Source organism: Megascapheus bottae, chromosome 23, assembly GCF_031878675.1.
Source record: "Megascapheus bottae isolate mThoBot1 chromosome 23, mThoBot2.hap1, whole genome shotgun sequence".
NCBI lineage: Eukaryota > Metazoa > Chordata > Mammalia > Rodentia > Geomyidae > Megascapheus > Megascapheus bottae.
The window spans coordinates 20,277,567-20,286,255 of record NC_143531.1 but is presented as its reverse complement, the minus strand read 5'-3'; positions in this window follow the sequence as shown (position 1 = coordinate 20,286,255).

The following is an 8,689-nucleotide window of genomic DNA, read 5'->3' as shown; positions in this document are numbered from 1 at the left end:
CTGTCTTTTTTTTGTGTGGGGGGGGCAAACTAGGGTTTGAACTTATGTCTTAAGCTTGCTGTACCACTAGCCACACCTCCAGCCCTTTATCCTACTAGTATTTTTGAGATAGCGTCTCATTTCCACCCTGGCACACACTTGGATGAAGCACCTGTGTTTGTGCTTCCCTCAAGCTGGGGTGACGGAGCTGACAGACATGCACCATGGCTTCTGTCTCACAAACTCTGCTGCTCTGCTGGTTTCAAACTGCAGTCAATCCCAGACTCTCAAGACTGGCACCATCTATCATTGTGGAAATTTGACAAACTATAATTAATTGTTCTTTGTTTTGCTTATCCTGGTGCTTGAACTCAGGGCTTAGGTCCTGAATTGGGCTAGTGCTCTGCCATTTGAGCCACAGTGCCACTTGTGGCTTTTTTTCTGAGCAGTTTACTAGACGTAAGAGTCTCACAGACTTTCCTCCCTGGGCTGGCTTTTGAACTGTGATCCTCTGATCTCAGCCTCCTGAGTAGCTGGGATTACAAATGTGGCACAAATGCTAGAGCCCCTGCCTACTAAGTATGAGGTCTGAGTTCAAGCCTCAGTAGTGAAAAAATAAAATTAGATGGAGAAACCTTCCAAAGGGTTCATACTGCAACTGAAGAAAATGTTAGAATATGAAGCATATTATTATATTTTATATACTATGTAAAAACTAGTTATTACATATATTTTCCTGTGTGTCTAGATTTTTATGGCAACCTAAGAAAGCTTTTGAAATTCCACATGCTTCACTTTAACTTTCCTAAGACACAATAAAACACCCTAAATTTCATTTGACACAGATGCAGTACATCGTTACGGGAAAGGACTCTTTGACTCCTCACAATTTTATTTTAGCTTTACACACATAAAATTGTGAAGACTGAACAGAGCTGTCTGGTTCAGGAAGTTAAATGATGTGAACTCAATAGTTCACAGATGTGATCACTGCTACCTTCCCCTGTGTAAATAAAACTAGGATGGCTACAGTTTGGTCCCTAGAGCAAAGTTTCTTTACAAATGCTAAGGAGTGCCATTTGACAATTTTTCTTACCTACATGAGTCACTCGGTTCTATTTGACTGGTATTGTGAACTCAGTTACTTGCATTTGCAAATCAAGTGTTTTACCAGTAAGCCATGTGGCCATGCTGGTTATTTTTAAGATAGTCATGCATGCTGTCTAGGCTGTGTCTGGACCTTGATGCCTCCCCACTCTGTTTCTGGTTCCCTATGGCAGCTGGAAGAATGTGCACACACCATCACACTCAACTTCTGTTGAGATAGTGTTTCTTGGACTTGTCTGCCCTGGCTAACCTCCAACTTCAGTCCTCCCATTCTCAGCCTCCCAGGTAGCTAGGCTTACAGGCATGAACCACTTTTTGTTCAGTGAGACTCAGTCTTTCACTTCCAGAGAATGAATGCTTTTGTTGAGAACACACATGCAAGATGGCAGGTTTTGACAGTTCCTAGTCTTGTGACCTGATATCTTGATGTATCTATGACCTCTCATAACCAGGACTCCAGCCCTAACCTAAGTCATTCAAAACAACTTGTGCAATGGTCAGGGTCAACAGAAAGTTGCTCAAAACAAGTAACTCAAGTTACTCCATTGTCCTCCTTTTGATATCTTTAGGACTCCAGTTCCTCCAAGGGTCTGGTGACACAAGGCTGCAATCCCAGCATTCAGGAGGCTGAGGCAGGAGGTTCACCAGTTGCAGGTCATCTTGGGGCTACATAGTGAGACACTGTCTCAAACAAAACAAAACAAAACCCCCAAAACAACACACACCAAAAAGTGCATCCAGATACACAGTTGTGACCAATCTGTTTTTCCCACCAAGACATTAGAAGTCTATCTTTCCCTTCTAAATTTATGAAGTGAACATGCAGGCAATTGAGATAAAGACAGAAGAAAAAACGATTGTTAATCCACATTGAAGAAGGAAGCTGTGTGAAGATGGGGAAAGTCAGCCTGGGTGGAAACATGGCAGCCCCAGGCATTGGAAATTGCCTGTCTCCTCATCATGCTCGTCCACACGGTCTCCTTCTGTCAAAAATTGTTTAGAATTTATTGTCTTTTTCTTTAAACACAAATATCTCTTATCCATACCACTATCTGTGGTTCCCTGCTAAGTAATATTTGATGCCTCTGCTTGGCTGCTGTTTGCTTCCCCTCGATGGTAATATGTTGTGCTACTCTGCCCACCCAGGCATCCACAGGGCTGGGTGAATGTTCTCACAGACCCTGAATATATTGTATGTTTGTGGAAAGAAACCCGGCCAATTGGAAAGAAAAAGAATTTTAAAATAGGGCTATCAAAAATGGAATGCAAATAAAGCAATGACCTTGAAATATATGTTGGTGTTGGGGTCGCTTCAAACCATGTTGGTACAGGAAGCAGGGCTTGCCTGCTGCCACGATCACTTTTATATTGGCTCAATTAAGAAAATAAGTTGGGCACAATGCCTTATGTCTGGAATCCTAGCCACTTGGAAGGCAAAGATAGGAGGGTTACTGTCCAGGGTTCTGGCCAGGCAAAAAGTGAGAAAGCCTACCAGAAAAGTAGAGCAGAAAGGGCCAAAGGTGTGTGTGGTGCCTGTGGTAGAACACTTGCCTAGCAACTTGAATCTCTGCATTCAGCAAAGGCAGCATCAGCACTGTTTTACATATGAATAACTATGCTTCTCAAGTTCTGGCTCTTTTTGGTAAGGAAAATGGTAAGACTTGAATTATCTAGCCATCAGCCCTACTCCACCTCCAGGCTTGTCATGAAATTTTACATGAACACACACACACACCTGGTGGTAAACACTTGAGCTGTGTCCCAATATAGCCCCCCAAATACTAATTACAAACCTCATGTCCGACATAAACTAGGACCCCACTCCCCTCTCCTCTAGCACCCTCCTCCTTCTGGAGCCTCCTTTGGGGCATCTCCCCAGTTGCTGGTACCCGGATGGAAGCCAGGGCCTCAACTGCCCCACTGGGGGCCTGGCCCCCAGGAGATTCCAGGTTCACAGCGGCTGAAGATGGTGACACAGGCCCCCATTGCAGCCTAGGTGAACTGGATTTCTCCTATCCCCAGTGGCCACGCACGGTGGCCATCGTGATTCAAATTTCCACAGCTTTGCCTTCTTCTCTCAAATGCCCTTAGCTACCTGGTAAGTGAGATTTCCTCCTGTCTTACCCTGTCTCTGGCGCCTATTTTACTGCCGTCTCACAAGCAGCCAGGACGCACTACTGGGTCAGTGTGTTAGGTTCTCAGCATAGTCGACTGCACCCTTGGGGTGACTCGAATAGCCTTGGGGAGAACTGAACCGCACTCCTAGGCCAGGAGTTCTGGGTTAAAAGCAGTACTTGTCAGGCTTTCAGACTTAAGAAGGGCAGACACAGGGTCACCTTGGCCAGAACGTTCTCTTCAAGACCATCTGTGGATCACAGAAGGACCAGGGCCAGTCTTGAAAGTATTTGTGACCTTGGAGGTGCCAAGCTACGGGGAGGAGGTCAAACTTTAAAACGAGACCCTGTCCTGGGTGTCAGGCCCAGGGTGCCTTTCAGATTACGACCTAAGATGTCAAGTACGAGTCTTCTTTACGCCCTCCTCTCTGCCCTCCCTTCTCCTCTTCACAACTCTCCAGAAGGGCGCTGGCGGCGCCGGGCGCTGCAGCAGACCCCGTTCCCGCCGCGGCCGCCCCGGGCGCCGGCTCCTCGGCCCCCCCCGCCGCCCCGCGCGCCCACCCCAGCCCCCCGCAGGCGCTCGCTCACTTCTGCGTGGATAATGAGACCCAGAGTCCAGAACCTAGAACAGCAGGACCGGCCAGCGATCTGCCCTCGCTGCCCTGCAGAGACAATGCAGTCTCACCCCAGCCCTACGCTCTCGGAGTCCCCCAGCCCGACCTCGGCTCACGTGCGGGCACCGCCACCCCGGCGCCCGGCCCGCGGGTCCCGTCCCCTCCCGCCGCCCGCGCCGCCCTCTCCGGCTCCGGCCTCCCCCCCGCCTCCCTCCCGCCCGCGGCCCGCACGGCCCCGCCCCCTCTCGAGCTGTCGCGGCCCCCATTGGTGCGCGCGCGGCCGCGGCAGGCGTTCATTGGTCAGGCGGGAAGTCATTCAGCCAGCGCATTCCGCCGCCCGCAGGCTTGCGGGGAAACTTCCTTATTATTGTGACGCCGAAAACCGAGAAACCCCGCGCGCGGCCGGAGGGGCTGTGACAGCCGGAACCCCGCGCTGCGGTTCCAAGGCGGCCGAGGTGCGCGGGCCCCGGGCCGGGTTCCAGGGGATGAGGGCGGCGCGGAGCTGCGGCGCTACGGCTGCCGCGTTCCGCCCTGCGCGGCTGTGAGCGCGCGGCTGCCCGAGGGGCGATGCGGGGCGCCGACCCGGGGCCGGGGCGCGGGCGGCGGGGCTCCCCTCGGGCCTCGTGTACAGCCCACTGGCCTTCATGCCAGGGAGGCCCGCGGCGGGGACGGGCTCGCCCCCTCGGCGCCGGTGCCGCCCGCTGCCCGGGAGGGGTTGCGGCGCCTGAAGTCCAGGGACGCCTCTCCCCTCTCCCTCCACTGCTCCAATTCAAATTTGGGGCGTCGGTGACCAGCTCGCAGTACTGGGGCGCGGACGCCCGCACGCGAGCTGGGAGCCGGCGAGGCCTTGGCGTGGGGGTGGGGGGGGCGGAGAGAGGACCGCGGCGGCGCCGGGGACGCGGGGCGCCGCGACCGCGGTGACAGCGGGGGTGGGGGCGGCGGGGCGGGGCTGGGCGGGGCCTGGCTCATGGGGCGGGGACAGAGGGGCGGGGCCTGGCCTGTGGGCGGGGCCTGAGTGGGCGGGGCGGGGCCGGGGCGTGCGGACACGCGTGCTCGGGGCGCGGGTGCGCTGGGCCGGGTGCAGGTGGGGCTGTGAGTCTCGGGTGGGCGCGTGCTGAGCACCTGCGGGGGTCCCGAGGCACCGCAGAGCCGGAGGGACTCGAGACCCCCCCTCCACGGGGCTGGAGATGCTGGGGTGGGGCGGCGTGGACTCCGGGGACCCGGGTTTGAACTCGGCCGGTCCTGGTCGCATTTTCCTTTTGGATTCCACATCAGTCCCGGGAGGAGCGACTGTAAATTGGTCCCCCAGCTCTCAGGATTCTGCCGGGCTTCGCCGTCACGCTCGGGAGTGCTTTGGGAAAGACTGTTCGAAGCGCTCTCTTCCATTTTTATGTGCCTTCTGGCTCTTTCCACAAATAGGAAGCTATTTCTAGAACCTTTCATTGGATGGTTTGATAACATAAAGTGAGCTGATTTTTTAACTCTAGACTGGGAAGAAGGAAAAGTAAAATAAGGCTGAACAGCCTGTGCTAGTGGGCAGATTACTGCCAAACTCGCTTTTTCTGTATTTGCCTTCCTGGAGGAGGGAGTGGCATTATAAATCAGAAAAGCAAAATACATGAATTACTTGTTCGGAATCACTGACGCTCCCTAGGAACTTTCTGGAAAGGCAAAATGCAGGAATCAAGGTTAAAAATCTCTTTGTCCAAACCCTTATGGCATTGAAAAAAAATTAAAAACCAAGAATTTATTTGTTCATTGAGCAGTCAGGATTCGGTTTTGTTTAAAAAATAAAAATAACTGGGCTGGGATGTAGCTCAGTGGCAAAGTGCTTGCTTCGCAAGTGCAACATCCTGAGCTCGATCCCCAGTACCAAAAAAAGAAAACACACACAAAAAATACACTTAAAAAAATAGAAAGAGGGCGGGGAGTTTGGCCTAGTGGTAGAGTGCTTGCCCAGCATGTACAAAGGCCAGGGTTCAATGGTACCACATACCTACCAAAAAAACCCCAAACAACAACAACAAACAGCCAAAGCTGGCATGGTGCTGAGGCTCAAGTGGTAGAGCTCTAGCCTTGAGAAAGTCCAAGGACAGTGCTCAGGCCCTGAGCTCAAGCCCAGGACTGGCAAAAAAAAAAAAGAAAGAAAGAAATCCATACTATTCAAAATGGCTCCATGGAAGCCAGTGGTTACCACATTTTATTCTGAGGAATGAATTTAAATTTTTTACAATGCGTGTAACCAATTTAAAACACATATGTGTAACGAAAGTGGTATCGATGGAGAAACAAGATAATTCTGCATCAGTTTCAGAAATGAGGTCATACTCCAAAATGAATGGGATTTTCTACATACTATGCTTGCAGGACTCTTTCTCTCTCTCTCTCTCTCTCTCTCTCTCTCTCTCTCTCTCTCTCTCTCTCTCTCTCTCCTTCTCTCTTTCTCTCTCTCTCTCTTTCTTTGTTTCCTACAGGTGTCTCTCTGTGTCTTCTCATTTTGTATGAGAAAGGAGGTAATAAGGAATAAATGGAGAAATCTTCATAGCAATTGTGGCCAAAACAGAAAACAAAACCAAACCCTAAGAAAAATGTACATTAAAAACAAAGAACACAGACAAATTGAATTATTTTCCAAAATCATCTCTCTCTAATAACCAAAACGGAAGATTTATGAATAATGCTAATTTTACTACCCCCTTTCAAAGGGCAGAATATTTTTAGGTGGTATAACTAGTTCAAGGTTATCATAACTGAGAGATGTCAGATTTCAGTTGAGAAGGGGATGAATATTCAAGCCTAGATCATTAGAGATAGTTTTATTTTCATATATTTGCATTTCTTTCATAATATGAAAGTCCTTTGCATTGTTCTTATATTTACTCATTTTTATTAGCATGTATTAGTTGTGCAAGGGGAGTTCATTGTGTCATTTTCACACATGCATGCAAATATCTCCATCAAACTCAGCTCTTCCATCACTCTGCCTTACTCCTACCCCTTCCAAATCAGGTTGTTTCATGGTTGTCTTCCCATTGGCCTTGCACAGCTCTGTAACAATTCACAATGTTTCTTTCCCTTGCAGCTCTCCAGTGTGAGGAGAAGCAGTTGTGGCTTCTGTCCGCATGCCAGCTGTGTGATCTGTGGTGAGTTACTTAATTTCTCTGAACCACAGTTTTCTCCAGTTGTAAGTACAGATGCTATCTAACTCACAGAATTATAAAAGGTTTAAACACACAAGACTGTCCTACTGCCTCAAGAGGAACTTTAACAAACCTTAAAAGTCTTCCTTCCACTTCTAGATAGGAGGTAGGCCCTGCTGAAGTCTTGGTTCCAAATAGCTCCTTCTTAGAGGACCAGAGTTCATTGTCCACACCCCCAACCCCCTTTAAAATGAGGGTCAGAGTGTAAGTCTCTTGCCTAGAGGTTGGATGAAATGGACTGTTAAGGCGTCTTCAATAAGACCTCTTTTACAGCTGTCAGAAATAATACTTTGTGCTGGTAGGGCTTGGGATTCTGTATGGCTGCACTGGTTTTCTGGTAAGTCCGGGTGAACACAGGGAAAAGTTGGACCAACTCTGTTGAGATTTCTTCACTCACCTCCCTTTCTCTGGCTAACCTAGGTTCTTGTTGCCTATAAATATCCCCAGTGATTTGACTCATCTGACCTTAGCTGTGGTATAAACTTTCCAAAAAAAGAGAAAGGGTGTGGTCTTTGTGGCATGGCTTCCTTTTGTTTGAAAGTACAGTGTCAGGTTTAAGAGCCTACTTTTAAAGTTTTCTTTATTTTTAAATTTTGGTGCTGATCTTGGGGCTTGGTCTCAGGCCTGGATGCTGTGTCTGAGCTTTAGCCACTTCTGGCTTTTTTAGTGGTCAGTTAAAGATAAGAGTCTCATGAACTTTCCGGGCCAGATAGATTTGAACTGTGATCCTCAGATCTCACCCTCCTGAGTAGGTAGGATTACAGAAGTGAGCCACTGGCACCCAGCGTCTAGTGGAGGAGATTTGAGTCTGCCTTTGACTTAGTAAGTTTCCATTTCGGCTACTTATTTACATGTTCTTGGGCAAGTGATATAATCTTACTAATCTTGAAGGTTCTAAAGCAATGATGCCAATTTTCACTCCCACCAGCTGGGTATAATAAGAGTTCTGGATGTTCTATATCCTTGACTTAACATAGGGTAAATTAAATAATGTAAAGTTTTTTTTTAGCACAAATCCAGACCCATGGAAGGTGTACAGCCACAGTAAGTAATGCTTTCTGTTTTGCTCAGTACTATTGAGTTGGACACTGGTGGCTCACACCTAATAACCTACATCCTAGGGTGGCCAAGGTTGGCAGGGTCTTGGTTCAAGGCCCTTATGGTTAATCTTTTTTCTTTTTTAATTGTAATTAATAGAAGGGTTACAGTTATATTTGCCAGACAGAAGGTGCATTATTTCACATACACTGATACCCCTTCTCATGTTTTTGTCCCCATTTCCTTCCCCCTGCCCCCTCCCAATCATTCCCAATCATTTTGTTTCCCCCTTCCCTTTCCTATTACAAATAAACAAATAATCGTATATACAATATACCGGGTAACAAGGTAAGATACTGTAACAATATGAGAATAACCAAGGGACAGCAAAAGAGATGAGAAATAACATAGTACATTAAGAACAACAATCACACAAGATAAAGCTTTTGTTTCCATATCCTGGAGATCCTTTCATTTAGCATCATACTATATGGCCTTATGTATCTAGGTTTTGAGCTATTGTAATCCTCTGCTGGGAGAGTCCAAGGCCTGTACTAATTATTACAAATGAGGGAAACCATTGAGCCTATGTTCCTTTGGGTCTGGCTTACTTCACTTAATATGATTTTTTTCCAGG